This window comes from Schistocerca cancellata, chromosome 2 (assembly GCF_023864275.1).
Source record: "Schistocerca cancellata isolate TAMUIC-IGC-003103 chromosome 2, iqSchCanc2.1, whole genome shotgun sequence".
Taxonomy (NCBI): domain Eukaryota; kingdom Metazoa; phylum Arthropoda; class Insecta; order Orthoptera; family Acrididae; genus Schistocerca; species Schistocerca cancellata.
Genome location: NC_064627.1, coordinates 747,339,538 through 747,360,543, shown reverse-complemented (window position 1 = coordinate 747,360,543; position 21,006 = coordinate 747,339,538). Strand labels below are relative to the sequence as shown.

Sequence of the window (21,006 nt, the reverse complement as noted above, 5' to 3'; positions counted from 1 at the left end):
TGGACAAGGCATCAGAATGTGAGGTAGAGGCTTCGGAGAGCAGGGCTACGAAATTGGTGCAGCCTGTCTAGACTTCTGCAATTCCTCCTCCTGCCTCTCTTTCTCGGTGTCGTTTCTTTGCGTGAAAAATGGGCAAGAATCCGTTTGGATGACGGAGAACCAAGTAGCAGAAACCGAAAGGTGTAAAAAATGTTAGAGAGATTTGCAAAACTCGTTGCGGCTACCAGTAGCACTGAGGGGCATTACGGAGGTCACACGGATATTTGTGTCTGAGGAATGTTATTTTCAATTTTTCGTGAACCTAAGTTCACATCCCTATTTAAGAAATACTCAATTTGCGTCTAAAAGTGCATCTTACCAAACAACGTATGACTCAACGATACGTCTTTCTCCTCCGTCATTTAGAAACACGTCGTAGGCGCACAAAACTATTTCCAATGGTTTAAATCGGTTCGCACGCTTGTTGATATATCAGAGCAACTAGGAAGGTGGAAAACTCATAAAGAAACCCATTTTCCGCTTGTCGATAAAGTTTTTTTTTCTCTAAACCTGATGAGGCCTCTTTCGAAAAAGTTGGGACTGTACGTACACTGAGGTGAGTAAAGTTACGGGATACCTCCTAATATCGTGTCGGACATATTTTTGCCCGGCGTAGTGCATGGACTCAAAGGTCGTTGCCAGCCCCCTGCAGAAATACTGAGCCATGCTGCCTTTATAGCCGACCATAATTGCGAAAATGCTGCCTGTGCAGGACGTTGTGCACGAACTGACCTCTCGATTATGCCCATAAATGTTCGATGGGACAGAACGTTTTTCAAACCGCTCGTAAAGAATTTTGGCAAGGTGACATGGCGCATCATTGTGTGGAAACATGAATCCGTGAGTAGTTGCAAATGGTCTCCACGTAGCCGAACATAACCATTTCCGGTCAATAATCGGGTCAGTTGGACCAGAGGACCCAGACCATTCAATGTGAACACAGCCCACATCATTATGCAGCCGCCATCAGCCTGCACAGAGCCTTGTTGACATCACGAGTAAAAAAAAAAAAAAATGGCTCTGAGCACTATGGGACTTAACTTCTGAGGTCATCAGTCCCCTAGAACTTAGAACTACTTAAACCTAACTAACCTAAGGACATCACAAACATCCAGGCCCGAGGCAGGATTCGAACCTGCGACTGTAACGTGACATCGAGTCCATGACTACGTGAGGTCTGCGTCACACAATACCCCTACCATCAGCTCTTACCAAATGAAATCGGGACACATCTGCAAAGGCCGCGGTTTTTCAGTCGTCTAGGTCCAAGCGATATGGTCACGAGCCCTGGAGAGACGCTGCACACGATATCGTGCTGTTAGCAGAGGCGCTTACGCTGTCTGCTTTCATAGCCCATTAACGCCAAATTTCGCCGCACTGTCCTAACGGATACGTTCGTCATACGTCTCACATTCATTTCTGTAGTTATTTCATGCAGTGTTGGTTGTGTGTTAACACTGATAACTCTACGCAAACGCCGTTGTTCTTCGGCGTTGAGTGAAGGCCGTGGGCCACTGCGTTTTCTGTGGTGAGAGATTATGCCTGAAATTTGGTATCCGCGGCACACACTTGACTCTGCGGCTCTCGGAATATTGAATCCCTAAAAATTTCCGAAACGGAATGTCCATTGCGCCTAGCTCCAGCTACTATTCCATGTTCGGAGTCTGTTAATTTCCGTCTTGCGTCCATCACCTGGTGAACCTTTTCACATGAATAATGGGAGTACAAATGACAGCTCCGCCCAATGCACTGTTCTTTTATACCTTGGGTACACGATACTGCCGCCATCTGCATATCTGCAGAAGTGGATATCGCTGTCCCACGACTTTTTCACCTCAATGTACAGTATATCTCAGGTTACACCTGTGTACACAATTCTTTTACCACATTCGTTGCTCTCAGTTCTGAAGCCAATGTACTGCGTACTGGGTAAGAGACGGCTTATCTAGAGCGAAAGAAAATTTTGCTGCGCACACTGAAGTCATTTTAAAATTTCTCATTCTGAAAAATTATTAAACCTGCTAACAGAGCGTACGTGGGAATTACACCCTCCCACCACCTTCTACAACTTTAAAAGACTTATCATAATCATCCTCACCTTTATCCAGCCCAGGCACAAGGTCTTAACATACTAAGAAGTTGAAATCAGCGCACGACTATTCTCAGCCGAAATACTGCTGCATTTCCAGAACTTCATGGATCAATAAATAAAAATTGTACTCAAATTACATTTTAAGAACTTACTCGCATAAACTCCAACAGGTGTAGCGTCTACCATGAACATCGTTACATGCTCAGCGACTGTTTGAGTCGAGCATGGAAAAGTCTATTTCATGCAGTGAAACGACTCTGTAATTCGCGTAAGCACCTCAGCTATGTTGGCCACTGGAGTAATATGAGCTGAGCTGCAATAAGTCTAACAATGAAAAAGAAAATATAATTGCAGTTAGGCTGCAACGAACAGTGTAGTGAACGTATTTCGTAGCCAAAATACGCGAATCCCACATTCGCCGCAATTTCAAGAGCCGGTATGTTTTACCGCCAAGAGCTACTGATAAATATTCTTTATTGACGTCTAAGAACCATGATCACGTCATACACTACACTCTTGTCAGATAGTAATATAAATTACATCGTCAAACATAAAAATGTGGCAAACAGAGCATTCATTCATGTTAGTCGGCGCTGACGTTACGAAGGGGGCATTCTGCATACTGCAGTATTATTATTATTATTATTATTTGACAAACTGGTCGTCAGCATGTACAGATTTAAAGAGCTATACAAAGCTTCCAACACGAAGTTGTAGCTGCGAATAGACCATTGAGGGGTCTGGTCGTGGTAAAAGAAAGTAATTAATATAATTAAAAAAACTGCAAACACAGTTTTGATGTTCTTTTAAAATGACCGTTCATTATCTCTGGCAACTCTCCGCCCTGATAGTTTCGGTCACCACGTAATGAAATACAGATTCATATCGGACCGTTTGTCAGTTTAGTCTATAGTTGTGCCGCCCCTAATGTGATTCTCCGAGAACGGCAAATTAGAGGTCGTCCAGCCTCAGTTGCCTCTCAAATGTGCTACCACGAAAACGCTAACGTGTAATGAATTACTTATCAGCCAGGCGCAATGAACAGCTTTGAATATGGTTATTTTGTGTGACCCTTTAGCGGAGAGAGCTTTCTGAACAAATGAGATCACATACTTACAAATGAGATCAAATACGTAGTGGTTAATTCAGTAAAGGTCAATGTGCTGAAATAGTAGCCTCGGGCGTTTGAATACTACCACCGCAGCACGACGAGAAACACGAAAAGCAGCGCCACCAAATGAAGTATGAATACGCGCGCCGCTACAAAGCCAGTAAAACATTTATCATCGCTGGCGTGAATGTGTTAAATGTAGGTACAATTGTAGCTACTAATCAGTTAATCGTTAATTCACACAGATGACAGAACAACACTTCGTCCGGCAATTACGTTGTCAAAACTTTGGGTTGCTATGTGTGGTAGCAATCCGCAACAGAGAACACTTAACACTTGACACGAATGGTGCAGACTTTTAACGATCAGTCCTTCGGGGCCGCCGGTTAACATATTGCACCCTTACTATAGCTAGTGTATTGGGGCTCGTAACATATTAATTTATGTCGGTTACCAATTAATAATAAGATCGCTACATACAGTATGCGGGCCGAGGTGCCTCCCCCAGTTTCAGTATTGGTTCTTTAGCAAAAAATTCTACTACTACTGCTGTAGCTGGTGTTCAGTGTATGGGGTGCAGCTCTCATTGGCTGGCAGGTCACGGCGTTGGCATCCGCCCGTCACCGCCCCCGCAGCATAGTAAATTCTGCTGGGACGTTTACAACGCGCTGGACCGCGCGTCGCGTAATAATGCCCCAGCATCCGACGCCGATAAAATTCACCCTGCGGAACTTCGCAAGACGTAGCTAAAGCGAGCGCTACTGTACACGGAGTAAAAGCGCCTCGCACCATGCCGTACATCAAACGCTGTGAAGAGCGCTCAGTTGCTGCCGGTGTCTTTTACATTTTAGTTCGCGGCGGGGCAGCCACCGCATCTGAAACTGTTCGCCTAAAAAGCATTCACTCTTTACCGCGTTGTCAGACTGCGCGTGACGGGCGATGTGGCACAGTGCTGAAGGCTTAGAGTTCATGTTGAGGAGCAGCCGCGTTTACTCCTGGTGGTTTTTTTTTTTTTTTCCTGTGGTGCTCCAGATGCTGAAAAATGCCTGTACAGTTCCGTAAACAAGACCTTGTGCTCAACCCAGATTAAACTCCAACTGACAGGAAGGTAACGTTTAAGAGAACTAAACACAATCAAAATGTACTGAAGAGAGAAAAGGTCGTTTCTCAGTCTATACAAAACTGAGCACAGTGACCTTAAGAAAGAATGTGTCCAACAAAGCTGTCCTGCTTCTCTAATTTATTTACAGGAAGTGCAATACAATTAATGAAAAGTGTTCCAAGAGGATCAAAATTAATGGTAAGAAAGAAATTCGATTTGCTGATGAGAGCCTTAGCAGATTCTTAAGAGGACATGAACTATGTTTAAAATTTTATTTGCTGCCTTGGGCAACACCACCTGAAAATAATTGCAAAACAGACTAAAATAATGGTGATAGGTAAATCGATCAGAGAAGTAAGGGCACATATTAAGATAGGAAGTACATTAATAATGGAAGTAAGTGAATTTTGGTGCTTGGGAAGTACAGTAGTAAACAGAAGTTTAATTAATATAAAAAATACAATGACTGAATTAGCCTTCAGAAATAATATTTGTGTATTAACAGTTTTATACAGAAACGAGAAAGAGTTTCATTCACATTGTATTTGGAGCATCTTAAGTTATAATTTTAATAGAGCAATGTGTACGGAAAAGACAAAAAAGCATCCTGGACTGAAAAAAATAGTAAAAGATATCAAAGAGAAAATATTACCGTGACGCAGAGAAGACTAACTAAATTAATTGTAACTATATATGACGGTAGTATCTGTTCCCGAAAGAACAGTTACCGTCAATGACCATGCAGCTTTGCTAGAAATGAAATGATAATTAAATGGACACCCTAGCTGCAAGCAGGCGTTGATATACTTCATTGGGGACATGTTGAAAAATGTGTGCCCCGACCGGGACTCGAACCCGGGATCTCCTGCTTACATGGCAGACGCTCTATCCATCTGAGCCACCGCGGGCACAGAGGATAGTGCGTCTGCAGGGACTTATCCCTTGCACGCTCCCCGTGAGATCCACATTCCCAACATGTCCACAACACTACATTCGTAGTGCGCCTAATAGATGTTTGCCCATCATACTCATTACTCGTGGCAGATTAATCTACAAAGTCCCGTACGAGTTCGGGCATAGCGTGTGCGTTCGCACAAGAAGGTCAAAGGCCGGGAACCCATATTTTTAACTATATATGACGGTAGTATCTGTTCCCGAAAGAACAGTTACCGTCAATGACCATGCAGCTTTGCTAGAAATGAAATAATTAAATGGTCACCCTAGCTGCAAGCAGGCGTTGATATACTTCATTGGGGACATGTTGAAAAATGTGTACCCCGACCGGGACTCGAACCCGGAATCTCCTGCTTACATGGCAGACGCTCTATCCATCTGAGCCACCGCGGGCACAGAGGATAGTGCGTCTGCAGGGACTTATCCCTTGCACCTTATTTGACGTTACAGCCGTTTAAAAAGCATTCTAGAAGACAAATTGGAGCAGACCATCGGATCTAACCAGTGAATTAAAAGTACTGGATGATACCATTATGAAACAGCAAAATAACAGTAATTCTGATAACATTTATACTCTCCATTTCGTTAAGTCTTATTTCGTCATTCATAAGATGATTTCAGAGTGCCTGAAACCGAATTTTGTACTATTTGTGAGTTAGTTTACTTGCAGAACCGAGGAGACATTAAGAAATTTCTCGCTGTGTCTGGACGATTCTAGAAGATACCACTCACCATATAGCTAGCTTTTGACGTATTCACTTGATTTGTGAAGGTTGTCACTTCCTTACAGACCATGGCCTTTTATAAAGCGAATAACGTAAGAGAAAAGTCATAGTAATCTGCCCTCGTAAATACTCCAATCTTATTTTGCGCGTCCTTCAAGTCCGTGCGAGATTATTCGAAATGCGTTGCGAAGGACAGTTCAAAGTGCGGTTTATGTAAACAAGTGGAAAAAGTCTGTCGCGACAAATCGTCGCCCAGAACCGACGATAAAACTATCTCTCTCCGTATTATAACCAGACGTAGCTGCAGCTGTATGAGAAAACAAGGACACACAATAGATTCGAGACGCAGAGAGCCATAAGGACCTAAAGCACGTCATCGGAGATTGCGAGAGTGCAGCATTTATTCGTGCTTCTGACATCTGTTGATGTTATGGTGACTGCCGTAGGCCAACATTCACGAAAAGCTGTCTCAGTGGTTCTCTGAAAGTCATTTAAATGTATGCTCGATGTCTGCGTGTTTTAGGCCCTTACGGTTGTAATCAGTAGAACTGTGTGCACTCGAGGCACACTGTCACCCCGGGGTTGCCACAAAATGGCAAGGAAGGCTGCAGTTAAATTTGTGCTTCAGCTGAGTCCTAAGGTAATAATTGGGCTTTTAATATGTGCTGGCTTCGCTGTTTAATTTGTTCAATGAAAATGTTTGTTTCACTTTCGTACCAACACAAATAACTGGACATTTTCAGTTGTATGGTACGTCGGAAGCCAACTTAATTTTTTAGTAATACTCTCACACGAAACAAAACACACTAACGTAAATCAGTCCTGGTTCGTGAAAAAGTTAACACTAAACAAATTAATATCTCCACTCTTGAAATGTTATATTTTGCTTTGTAATCGGCAGTTTTTGTAACTCTGAGAAAGCTGCATATATTGCTGACGGTGCCTACCATATTTTCTGTTGTAGTTTAATGAGCAGTCCACAGTTGTTAAATGTGGCTGTTACAGGCTGTTTCTAGATTCCTAGCATTCAGAGATATCATGCTGGCATACCCCCGTTAGATCAAGAACAAGGAAGTCTCCTCTCTTCCGTATGAAAAATGGTAACGAGGATTACCCTCTGTTGGAGTACCACAGTCTACTTGACTTACTGAAAGGCTGATTCTCGTTCGCTGTTCCTTTTCAGTGCAAGATCTCGGGCTCTCAGTAAGCATCCGGATTATGGTTAAAAAAAAAAAAAAAAAAGAAAAAAGAAACAAAGTAGTAGAGACCATCGATCACAAACTTAAGATCTTTTGGGCCGTTAAGACTGCAAGGAAAGTACCCCTCTTATCACACACCTTACTGTTATCTTTTCATATTAACTATGCAGTGATTTCTGTTTTCATTTTTGTGACGAACGTATCACATTTACACATTTCAATCAGCACACTACTACGCCAACTCTCATAACTTTGTCGCAGAAACACACAGTCGGGTGGTGTTGACGTAACAGACATGAAATAAATTACTATATCGGTTGATTAGCTTCGCTGGTGGTGATAATGGGAATGAAATCAAATGAAGATGCAGTGACAAGGTGTATCAACGAAAAGCGGCCAGAAATACAGAAACCCCAGTGTAATTCGGAGGCGTAATAGCCTCTGGGGAAAATGGGAGAGACACTCTGGTAGTAATGTTTGAAAATCAGAAATGGGAACAGTAGAGACAATGAAAGTTTGAATAGGGCCTGGAGGCGTGCTCTATTTGCCTATTGGTTGAGGCAGCCGTTGGCGAAAAACAGGAACTGCTGTTTACAGTCCCGGTCTTGCACAAATATTCATTCTTCACGGCATATTCATATATCACTACGATCTGGACTCGATCCTTTTGAAGAATGTGTGTGAAAAAGTGTTAAGTTTTCCCGTGTATCTTCAGCGATGGAAGTCTTTAAAGCATTGCTGCTTTAAATGCTTGTGCTTCTATTTGTCATATACATCATATATTCCTTCCATTTAATGGCTTCTTGACGAGTTCCTCTGCAGGTAGTAGAAAAATTTCCAGTCTTACACACTTAATCATCTGCTTAGTTAAGTACAGGCTGGTGTGGGAAACGCATATTAATGTTAAGTACTTTTTGTTTAAGATTAGCAGCAACGCATTAAAAATCGCTCGGGATAAAATAATAAAAAAGTTCAGACATACAGTCACTACTCTTGTTTGAAGACTTTCTTCCTTTGTGTGAAACTCAATTTTATTATTATACACAGACGATATATACATTGTCATGCAAGTGCATCAGAAAAGTGTTGATAGGGATAAGATTTGGTTCAGTGTCTCTTCTATCTTACTCAGCGAATAGTTTGTAATTCCAACCTGGCTGCTCGGTGAGTAGCATGCTGCTGGAGGTGTTGACGTTTACGCAGATATTTCAGTGTAATAATGCCGAGAAAAAAACGAAAAGTGTAGTTATTCTAAAATACGAAGTTCTCGAAGCTGCATGAAATTAATTGACCTATAAAAAAGCCAGTGGATTCAGTTTGATTCTGCCAGTCTTATCGTAGCGGAAAGGGCTACCGATAAAAAGACGATAAGGCACAGAAGGAAGATGTGATCGCGTCGGCAGTCAGTGCACGCTCGGAGTCTTGTTGCTGGCTGCTTCCGGGAGCATCAGCCAAGCCCGCGATTTGATTGCAACGCTACGCTGCACGTGGTAACGGAATGCCCGCCCGTCCGGTCGCTTTCTCGACGAGGGCGTTGGCGTCACTACACGAACACAAGCCGTGAACAAAAGCCAAACCTCGCTGCCGTCTCATGTTACTGGTCCCGTCGCAGTAGTGATAGGCAGGCACAAATCCTGACGTGACAACTTTCACCGACTGCTACAAGGGCACATTCAGTTCGCTGTTAACGAACGTCTTCACTCACAATCAGTCTGCGAGAAATAAACTCGTTCTGTTCGGTGGGAGGTGCAATTGCTAAGCGGCTTGACATCTGCCTCTGTACTTCCCAAACCAACGTACGCTATGTGGCAGAGGGTACGTTCGTACAAGATTCATTTATCCTCGTCCTTTTCCTTTCATGGATGGTACCAGGGAAGAAAACTTCGCCATACTCATGTACTAATGAGCCCGAATTTACCTAATTGCACCGTCGTGGCCGTGATGCTAGACGTATCTGAGAGAAAGTAATGTATTTCTTGATTCGTTTGGGAAAGTGGCTTCTCGAATTTTGTGAAAAGGGCTTTCCTTCACATACAGCTTCTTTCTTGGTGCGTCTATCACTGCACTTTGCCTATGACACTCACAGGCTGATTCAAAGCACAGTGATTATATATAAAAAATCAAGTATACGATGAAGCAGTGAAGACCGCAGGCACTAATGGAGATAATTGTTCAATGCCAAAACATCACTCAAGGGATTCATTAACGTTAAAAGGCTAATTTTAAACATATGTACTAAGCATAACTGAAGAAGTTGTCTTATCAAAAATCCCCTTGTCCTATTACTTGAGCGACTGGTTGTCGCTCTGAGCATGAAATGTAAATCATTTCATTGTTCCCAATGGCTGGCGTAGTCGACGTTTGCAGCAATAAAGGCCCCTTTAAACTATCTGACTTGTTTGTCAAATTAGCTGTTAGCAATCGACGAGCTTGTGAAACAAAAGCGCAGCCGTATCAACCAAGCTTGTCAAATTTAACGTCACTTTTGAAGCAGCTGTCACGCGTTGCGTATCGTGTCGCGAAGTGTTTTGACAATATTTGGTTGTTACTAAATCTTCGAAATCTGCTCCAGTTGCCAGATCTCAATGTTGTAGGTGCTACTTCACCAACCACCTGGCTGTTATTTGACAAATGCATGCGTAAACCGTCAAATTTATTAGTCATACCGGCCGCCTATCGAAATTTCACACAAACTCTTCAAACACTGGCAAACTTGTCGATCTTAGAAGCACACGACCATATAATTTGACAAACGTATGGAATTTCACATAATGTGTCGCCGGGGGTCTGTGATTAGTATGAGATTGACTACATTTCTTGCAAAGTATGAGTGCAAATAGCTCATTCACTCTCAAAACCTCCTTCCTCACAGTAAGTCCACCAACTAAGACGTCTAGCGTTTTCACTTTATTTTATCGTTCTGGGTGTACTGCAACAAGCTGGCAAGACACATTTGTAGTTCAAGCAGGAATAATTACTTAATAATTTTGATAAATAGATATGATAGTGGTAACTATGCCGTAATAGTTCAAAACCAGTTGACATAATGCAAAAAAGACAAGCTGCCAGTAGTGCAAATGTAGATGTTTCCAGAATATCATCATTGATTATGGTTTTGAAAATCAGTGACGAAATGGGTAGGCGTAAATATTTTTGCAGTTGTATGAAATTCGATTACAAACAAAATGGGATTAATATATTAATCCGCTGAAGAGTTGGGGAGTCACCTTTGACTTGTCATTTTAGGGGAAAGAGCGGTTTGTCAGCACGGGAAGTTCCTCACAGAATCGGAGTACACCATAGCGATATCATTCAAACGCATAATGATCGCTCCCAGTCAGCAGCAGCTGATTACAGCTACCGGCCAATTATTGCTCCCAGTTCAAAAAATGGTTCAAATGGCTCTGAGCACTATGGGACTTAACTTCTGAGGTCATCAGTCCCCTAGAACTTAGAACTACTTGAACCTAACTAACCTAAGGACATCACACACATCCATGCCCCCGAGGCAGGATTCGAACCTGCGTAGCGGTCGCGCGGTTCCAGACTGTAGCGCCTAGAACCGCTCGGCCACATATTGCTCCTAGGTACCGCGAAGAGAACATAACAGAAAAAATATCTGCAGGCAACTGGGAGGGTTGTTTAGATCCGGACATTATAATCATTTCTACGTAATCTTTTAGACCTCCAGTCATCCATTACGAACAGCAGTACAAACCCCTAGTAACATGGAGCGTCTAGGTACGTCGAACCATATTAACAATGCACGGGGTGGCGAACACGGTATTTGAATGTTTCTCAGCAGCGATTTTGATGTGAACTCTCTAATATACTGCATTTATAGTGGTATGTGATTATTTTGCAGTAAAGGTACTTTTTTGGTTTAGTAAGAGTAACTGTTACATTGTGTTCCCCTTGAATCTTGGACCACTAACGGTCGCAGATACGCAGGTAGTGCAAATCTTGTAGCAGCTTCTGTAATAGAGTTCCAAAATGTGTACACGCTCTTCGCAGTCTAAACCATGTCGACAGAGCATTAAAGCTCCATCTTCCTTTCGTATAAACAGGTACACTGATTCACAGCTCGTTAGTCAGGCCCGAGTCACACGAAACAAATTTCTTCCTGTGAAGTGACAATGCACTAAGCCTAAGCTTGAAATGAACGTTCGAGGCCTGTTAACGGGTTGAACAATTCATACAAATCGCGTTGCACCATTCATTTGAAGTCGCAGCACTGTCTACCGAAATGCGCTGACAGCACTTTGTTTATTTACGTCCATTACAAAGGTGAATGTTTACGGGGCGACTTCGTGCGATCAAAAGCGTACTTAAAAATACTTAAAATTAAAAAAGAACACGCAAACTATACACCTCACGAAGTTGTTGCAGAACTTTTTCGGGCGGTTTATCATAATGATTTATTTGTATTTCGTTAAACAGCAATTATTATATACGCCGGACTTGATTTTTCAGAACCACAACAAAGGCAATTTTCTGAAAACATTTACATTTGCACAACTGGCAGCTTGTGTTATCTTGAAATACAGCAACAGATCTAGAAAATGCACAAAGGGTTTCATGACAGTAGAGCTGAAAGACGCAAATGTAGGGATTTGTTGATAAAGTGTATAGAAAGAATTAGCGAATTTTATATGGCGTAGTGTACATCGAAAACTTTAGCGCGCAATAGCTAACACAAATCTAGCGAACTAATCATTGGTAAGTATTAAGTGTGTACAGCATGCATATATTATCTTAACTGTATTGTTATTAATAGAATGTGTTTTATCAGAATGCAGAATTTTCTCAGTATATAATTCCACATGACACCACGGAAATAACCAGTAAAGCTTTGACAGTTCAAATTTGTAGTTCGCTACTGTCATACAAAGAAGTTTTAGAATTTGACTCTAACGAGGTGATTTCTTGTGGAAAAGTAATCACGGCTTCTGTGATTTTGTTACTGTTAAATGCGTGACATATGACGCACCATGTGCTCTCTTCTTAGGAACGAAATTAGGTGCAGTAGTGTCTGACACTTTCAAAAGCGAATAGACACGCCGCAAAACCCTTATCGAAGTATGGCGGATGATAGGCCCTGCTTGTGGTACAACTGTCATTGCCGCCATTTCTCTTTGCATTCACTAATTTTGCACGTTTTATCATCCTGGAAGCAGTGACACTCATTATATCCGGGAGTTTGCGTGCGCAGCGATTTAAAATGGAACGACCCTGTAAAACAAAACGCATTGTGTCAAACTGAAATTCGTTGGAAGAATATCCAATAAGCTTAAACAACGAAGTAAGTAGCTTGCAAATACTTCGATCATCCTGTACTTGAACACTGCTCATCGGTCTGGGAACCATAGCAGATTGGATTGATAGTGTGTACAGAGGACATACAAAGAAGAGCAGTGCATGTCCTAACAGGTTTAGTTAGTAAGCGTGAATGCGTTCGAAGATGCTATTTAAACTCCAGTGACAAACGCTACAAGAGAGGCATTGTTCACCACGACGTGGCCTGACTGTTAAATTTCCGAAAGCGTACGTTCCTAGAAGAGTTAACCATACATTGCTTCCTCCTACGTCTATCTCGCGAAAAGACTATGAAGGTAAAATTAGGCATACTCGAGCTCACACAGTAGCTTATTACAATCTTCCGGCACATCATTCGACACAGGAATGGCTAAGGGCGAAGTCATACTGTGGTACACTAAGTACACTCCACCACGCACCGTAATGTGGCTTGCGGGGTAAAATTCGAGATAAGAGTTTGAATTACCCTTTGTTTCTTTCCCCTGCCGGTATGGAATGTTTCTGGAGTGTGGTAATAATACGATAGCAGCCTTAGGTAGATTGTATGCAGTACTGAAGAAGAAGAATATGAACCATTAAGAATAAGAAGTAGGAGAGAGGAGCTAGAAGTGATAGAGGAATTTACGTATGTGGGAAGCAGGATCACAGGGTATGATATTAGCGGGAAAGAAATTCTGAGCAGAGTACAGCAGGCCAAATTATATTTAATTTGAAAAATAACTTGCTCAACAAACATCAGTCTGGAAGTAAGGAAATAGATCATGAAAGCATTTGTTTGGGGCGTAGTCCTGTACTGTTGTAAAAATTGGACAATAGGAAAACAAACGAGAAATCGGCTACATGCCCTGGAGATTCTGTGCTACAGGGTGGTGGTGGTGGTGGTGGTGGTGGTGGTGGTGGTGATCAGATGCGGAGATAGTTACGAGTAAAGAGATTCACAGAAGGGGCAGAGAACCAGATATCTGTGGAAGCACTCCAAGAAGAGGAAACAGACTTAAAGGACACATTTTAAGACACAACAACATTGTTGGCTCAATAGCAGAAGAAGCTGTAAGAGGAGGAATCGCCGATGTTGACCTAGGATATCTCACATGCAGCAGATCATGAATGATGTGGGATCCATTGATAGAAACCAGACTTAGTGTTGAACGTTGAAGAGAGGTTTACGGAGCCACTGGTATTATCCACCAAGATTTTGTGTGTGTGTGTGTGTGTGTGTGTGTGTGTGTGTGTGTGTGTCACATTATTACTCTGAAGCAGATGCAACCATTTAAAGTAAGGAATGGTATTATTAGATATCCTTTAAAACCCTTCTTCGTCAAAGCAAAACAAACTCTGCCTATTATTTATTTTAATTATACCCATTCATTAACCACGTAGGTTTGCCGTTCCGGCGAGAAGAAAGTAGTATAGGCCGCTGTTAACGTCAATTAACAAAACCAGTTTCCCCCAGCTCTCTCTACGCCGATAATACGTCAGTAACAGAGCTGACTCAGCCGAAATTCCAGCAAGCGTCCGTTCGGTTACCTGCGCAGCGCCGTTTCACTTCCCCGAAACGTTATCATAATCTCAAGACTCTCGGCATCTCGTTACTTATACAGGAATGCAAGTTGCCGTTAAACAACATAATGCGCAATTCATTAAACGTCAGCACATACGTGCGTCCAATTTGCTTCATATCCCAAGAATCAGAAATTAGGGTGCGATTGAAACGTACTAAATACTCAACAGGATAATTTTATCATTTTTTTTTTGTGTCATTCATCTGCACTATAGGTTTCATCTGCAGTTCTTCCCGTTTGAATATGAAGGAAATAGTTACTGGCATTTTGATAGCTCATAGGTGTTTACATATAAAATTTAGCGTATAAAAAAGTAATTATGACATTCTATTTCGAGGTGCTTAGTTTCTGGTCAACGTTTGTGGTATATCTCCCCGACTGTGCACGGATGTATCTTGTCGACGTAGCTGGTTTTGCGTATTTGCGCAGAGTTCGCAGAATTCCGCCTGTAAACGTCCTCGCCAGATGGCTTACACAACCGAAGGTATATCCAGCCGCAGCGCTCGAAGGGCGCAACAGTTTACGTGTGGGTGTGAGGCAAAGGTTTGTTGTTTGAAAACCAGTCGCGTTTTTTTTTTTTCCAGAAGCTGCACGCGTTTTGCACGTACAGCTGCCGCCTGGCAAACTGCAACACAGCGAACCGCAGCGCCGGCAAGATGCTTTCGCAACCTACCTCCTTTCGACTGAGCACAATCGGTAAATCATCTAGGAAAATTTAGCAATGAAAATAACAACAAAAGACGCCAGATCGACATAGTACAAAGTGATAAACCGAGCTTTACTCTGTCTAGTTAAAACCGTCAGCCGCAAGTAGAAAGTTTAATTCAGAGGCTACATAGTTTTGTTTGCCCAAAATTTGTCACAGAAAGGGACATGATTCAACTGATTAATAGAACGAACATACCGCAATATACAGGTTTCTAATGACATCGTACCCTAGTGAAAATGAGTTCCCAAAGCAAAGCGACACGTAAAAACATGGATCATGGCGCGCACAATTCATATAATTTTTGTAATTAAATTAACGGACAACTTGCAGTACCTGGCATACTTATGGGGTGAACACGAGACAATAACAGAAGAAATAACAATGGAAATGTTCTCAGAATTTCAACTGAAAAACAAAATTCATGACAAACACAAAAATGCACCAAAATTCATAGACAAACAAATAGGCAAAATAGAGCGAGTAAGTAAATTCAAATATCTTGGAGAAACTACAAAGGAAAGTCTCGTAATTTGGGGAGGATTTTTTTTTAAGTTGTAGAAGAAAATGAAAACCATTTATGTTAGCACAAACACTAAACACAGATCATTTAACACGTTAGAATGATGATGTATATTCAGTTTCTGCCGTTATACATTCACATTAGACATGCTGCAAAATAAATGTTACACAATTCTCTCTCTTGAAAAAGAGTTCCTAATTTGGGGAGGCGCTATGGCCATTCTATGTAAACCAAGTAATCAAATGTTTGGCACCTGTAGCACCTTTGTCACTTCTTCAACTGCAGCAAATTAATGGAGTCCGAAATTACATGGGAACAAATCTGTCTTCCGGAAACCGTTAGCTGCTGTTCCTGCTGCCGCTACCTTTACGTAAGCTTTTCGAAAAATGTCGCTTACTTGGTACACAGTTACAACACGACCAACGTGGCAATTGAGCCAGCTCTGTCTCCTGGGCATAAAATGTCTTCAGTGGCCCCATAAAAAGAAACTTCCAATGGTTGCATTTCATGGCTGCTATGAGGCGGCAGACAGACAGTGGAGGTACGGTTACCCTGGCCAAATTAATAAAGTCGTTATTTCTAAGATGGGTGAAGTGTCCATCAACGACGAGAACCGCAGTTTTTCTGGTTGCCATCTACGACAAAAACATAGTTCTGTTAGGAACTGTTGCTCTGTTTCACATGGAGCAAGAAGCGGCGAAACCATTATTTAAAAATGTGTCGAGATCCACCCTGATGCATGGCATGCATAAATGGAACACAAAGGAGCATCATCCATAATTCTGTCTTCATATACTTCCATAGGAGAATAATCAGAGCTGACATGAAGTATCCCGAAGGCTTCATGCCTGTCGCTCCAGTAATTAGTGCACCCCTTTTACCAGCGTGCAGAGAAGCGATTTGCTTTCTCCCGTCAGTGCAACAGTTTCACTGTGCTTATGCTGCACAAGTGTGATAAGAGTTTCGTCATAGTTATAGTCTGGCTGGAGAGCTCTTGATTGAAGCTAAGGTCGGATCATAAACGTCAAAGAACTTTGACATTTTCGGCTGTGAAACCCTTAGCTCTAGCGAATGCAAGTCCGTGGGGAAACCTAACAGGGAGATCAGGATTTCTTTTTGGGAAGTCGCATAACTACTTTTAGCAGTTTCCAGTTTTTCTTCCGGAGATGGGGTTTGAATATTATTTTTGTAGCAAGCTGATAGGCAAGCCTACGCGCACATTTTCCGGAGATACCATAGAATCGCTGTTCCCCTGGATGCAGTAATTCTTAAAGTCCTCTTAAAAGTTCTCCAGGAAAATAGGTTTCCTTCCTGTTTTGGTCTCCATAGATTCATCTGGACATTTGTAGTCTTTAACAAAGCGTTCCAATTTTGTTTGTGGAACACTGAAGACGGGAGATGCTTTATAGCTCCCCATTTCTTTAATGCGCATAGGTAAATTGGCAGACTTCATTTGTTTGGGGTCCCAACGTTTTCTGGTTGCCATCTACGAAAGAAACATAGTTCTGTTAGGAACTGTCGCTCTGTTTCTATTAATATAGTTTTTTGGTATGTCATTGAGCAGACAGAATGGAAACATGTTTACAGATATAGAAGTAGGATTTATCTCAAGTTAATTTAATAGAAAGCAAATGTGATTAAACATACATATAGACGAACTTAAAGTTACAACAAATAATTTGGGATCCCAGTTTGGGGAGCCCCATATTAGGAATCCCAGACTTCCCGAAATTGAGGCACCTGCACATGCTACTAAAACGTGTTTTATTACACTATGCAGTTTGTTAGGAACGAAACTATTTCTCATTGCAGTCCTAAAGCAGCATAGATTTAATGTATGTATAATTATGTAATCATTTACTGACCTCTGTATAACGTAGTTCCAGGCTTCTAACAACGAACAAAAAATTGAGGGACGTGAAGAATGCTTTTTTGTTTGTAGCAACACAATACAGTGGCGCCCTATTGAACGTGGGCGTCCAAGGTCAGTACATGGCATTCCTCCCCCCCAGGGGGTCCACAACTCTTTTGTGGATACGTGTGTGGCGAGCACGGGGCCCCGAGCCATTGCAGCCTTCTTTCTCTCCCGGGCTGCCTTTCCTTTCCCTTCCCCTCCTTTCCCCCCCCCCCCTGCGGGTTCGGGGGTTAGAATAGGCCCGCGGTATTCCTGCCTGTCGTAAGAGGCGACTAAAAGGAGTCTCACTGTTTTGGCCTTATGTGATGGTCCCCTCTCGGGTTTGACCTCCATCTTTCTAAATTATTCCGAAGAGCGAGCCAATTTGGGAAGGGCGCCTTACGTGGTGCACTGTATCCGTCGTGCAATTAGACCTTTAGCCGGCTTTCACGTCGTTGCCATGGTGTCCCGCTCGTTTTCGATCTTTAGGGCGGGGATACGTCCCTGGGTGCGATTACCACGCTGCCCTCTGCAGTGTTTCTTTTAACTGCGGCGACGACCTTGGACAGTTTTGCACCTAAGATCCAGCACGGTAGCCAGTCCGTTGTGGTGGGGCCGCCATGTACCCTCTTGGTTGTAGCCCCCTGACAACACAGGGATCGCTCTACTGATGCCTGCGCCGTTAACTCCCCACGTATGCCAAGGAGTAGATGCCTATCCTCCTGGGGTATCAGGACTCCCGGCAACGGCCATCCTGCCAGGTGGCCTTTGCTGTGGCTGGGTGGCGCCCGTGGGGAGGGCCCTTGGTCGGAGTAGGTGGCATCAGGGCGGATGACCCGCAATGAAGCGTGGTACATCATCTCTCGCTGGCGGCCAGCCGCCAGCAGTCTCTAAGCGTTCTCGGGCTCAATTTAATGCTCAGAAGTACGATCCGAAAACGTTCCCCTCCCTGGCCACGCCGTGGGAAGAGCGTAAGTCCCAGGATGGAGGTAACAGTTATTCGCCCCGATTCTTAGTTTGCACGAGAGCTGATGGGGAGTCTTTTCTCTCCACAAAGCCTCAGTTCTTCGTCGAGCATTTAGAGGACAAGTTTGGGGAGGTGGAGGGCTTGTCTAAAATGCGCTCTGGCTCAGTACTGATACAAACGGCATCCTCCGCCCAGTCACGCAGGTTACTTGCTTGTGACAAGTTGGGGGATGTTAACGTTACTATTACTCCACATAAGAGTTTAAATATGGTCCAGGGTGTTATTTTCCATAGGGACCTCCTTTTGCAGTCTGATGACGAGCTGCGCGCCAACTTAGAACGTAGAGGTGTTCATTTCGTCCGGCGCGTTCATCGGGGTCCGAGGGACAATCAGGTTGCTACCGGTGCCTTCATCTTGGCCTTCGAGGGTGATACGTTACCAGAAAAGGTCAAGGTGATGGTCTACCGATGTGACGTCAAGCCCTATATCCCTCCCCCGATGCGGTGCTTCAAGTGCTGGAAGTTCGGCCATATGTCTTCCCGCTGCACTTCCAGCCTCACATGTCGAGATTGCGGACGCCCATCTCATCCCGATACTCCATGTGCCCCGCCTCCCATCTGCGTCAACTGCGGGGAGCACCATTCACCTTGCTCGCCAGACTGCAGAATATTCCAGAAAGAGCGCAAAATCATGGAATATAAGACCCTGGACCGACTGACTTATACTGAGGCCAAACGGAAATACGACCGATTACATCCAGTGAGAATGACAACTTCCTACGCCGCTGTTACAACACCTGTGCTAGCCCCATCAGTTTCGCGCCTTTCGGCCGGATCGACGAGTGGTACAACTCCTCCTGCCCCCTTGCCAGTGGGGGGCTCTACCCACCCGATTGCTCCTGTGCCACCTACCTCAGGAGCAACACCATCCCCCCCATCGGGGACGTCGGTCCCCGCTTCTACGCCGGAGAAGTGTCCAACTTCTTCGGCTTCTCACGCTCGCAAGGGGTCCCTTGGGTCTCTCCCTTCCCAGGTTTCCACCGGCGGGAAGGCTGACGATAGACAGTGGCGTAAGTGCCCACAATCTGCAGGTCGAAGGGCTTCCCGATCCTCCTCAGTCCCGGAGACTGAATCGGTGAAGCCCTCCCAGCCAGTTAAACCCAAGGAGCAGCGTGAGAAATCAAAGAAGAGCAGCTCTAAGCCCAAGGAACGCGCGGTGGTAGCCACCCCATCGCAACCTTCTAGCTCTGCGTCTGAGGACGCGGTGGAGATTCTGGCGTCCGCTGAGGACCTCGATCTCGCCGGTCCCTCAGACGCCGTGAATAGCAATAGCACTAGCACGGGTGCTCAATCGGAGGCAGCAGGTGACCCAGCGGCGTAATCTGCCGTCCCAGTCCCGGCACGCCTTTCTCAGCCATGGACAAAACCATCCTCCAGTGGAACTGCAGCGGTTTCTTCCACCATCTAGCTGAGCTCCGCCAACTTATCAGCCTTCACCCTTTCCTCTGCATTGCTCTGCAGGAAACTTGGTTTCCAGCAATGCGCACCCCCGCCCTCCGTGGCTATCGGGGTTATTATAAGAACCGAGCAGCTTATGAAAGGGTGTCTGGTGGCGTCTGCATCTATGTCCTTAACTCACTTCACAGCGAGTCTGTCCCTCTCCAAACAGCTTTAGAGGCTGTCGCTGTTAGGGTGTGGACGCCGCAGGCTCTTACCATCTGCAGTCTTTACCTTCCACCGGAGGGTGATGTCGCGCAGCATGTCCTGGCTGCGCTGATAGCCCAATTGCCGCCACCTTTTTTATTACTGGGCGACTTTAACGCCCATAACCCTCTGTGGGGTGGGTCAGTGGCAACAGGTCGAGGCGCCACCGTTGAGCATTTATTGTCGCAGCTCGATCTCTCGATTTTGAATGATGGTGCCTCCACACACTTCAGTGTGGCGCATGGCACCTACTCCGCCATTGACCTTTCAATCTGTAGCCCTAGCCTCTTACCATCTGTCCACTGGAGTGTGCATGACGACCTGTGTGGTAGTGACCACTTTCCGATTTTTCTGTCACTACCACAGCGTCACTCTTCTGGGCGCCCTAGCAGATGGGCAATGAATAAGGCTGACTGGGACTTGTTCTCCTCCACTGCCGCTATTGAGCCTCTCTCAACTGATGCCATTGATGTGGTGGTTACATCGGTCACCGCCGGCATCGTCACTGCCGCCGAGTCTGCCATTCCCCGTTCTTCTGGGTCCCCTCGGCGGAGGGCTGTGCCTTGGTGGTCGCCTGAGATCGCTGAAGCGATTAAGGATCGCCGGCGGGCACTCCAGCGTCACAAGCGACATCCCTCCATGGACCACCTTATCGCCTTTAAACGGCTGCGTGCGCGGGCCCGCCTCCTTATCCGCCAAGGCAAGAAGGAGTGCTGGGAGCGGTATGTGTCCACCATTGGACTTCATGTCACTCCATCGCAGGTCTGGGCCAAGATTCGACGGGTCTTCGGCTATCGGACCCCTGCCAGCGTCCCTGCGCTCTCACTGAATGGAGCAGTTTGTACTGACTCCGACGTCATTGCAAACCGCTTAGCAGAGCATTTTGCTATGAGTTCCGCTTCTGCGAATTACCCCCAGGCCTTCCGCTCCATTAAAGAGCGGATGGAACGTCGGAGCCTTTCTTTTCGCACCAACGCTTCTGAACCCTACAACGCTCCATTCAGTGAGTGGGAATTTCAGAGTGCCCTTGCCGCTTGCCCTGATACCGCTCCCGGGCCAGATCGCATCCACTGTCAGATGCTGAAACACCTTTCATTGGACTGCAAGCGACGC

At 44.5% G+C, this 21,006-nt stretch overlaps 1 protein-coding gene and 2 non-coding genes across 3 annotated transcripts in view; 1 reads left to right on the top strand and 2 right to left on the bottom strand.

The window, feature by feature from the left end:
* Positions 1-21,006, top strand: part of LOC126162562 (ras-related protein Rac1) — a 112,279-nt gene that overhangs the window by 10,069 nt on the left and 81,204 nt on the right. The gene's annotated exons all lie outside the window — the stretch shown is intronic.
* On the bottom strand, positions 5,179-5,253 carry Trnat-ugu (transfer RNA threonine (anticodon UGU)). Its single transcript has one exon. It is a non-coding gene; the product is annotated as a tRNA-Thr (tRNA).
* Trnat-ugu (transfer RNA threonine (anticodon UGU)) lies at positions 5,618-5,692 on the bottom strand. Its single transcript has one exon. It is a non-coding gene; the product is annotated as a tRNA-Thr (tRNA).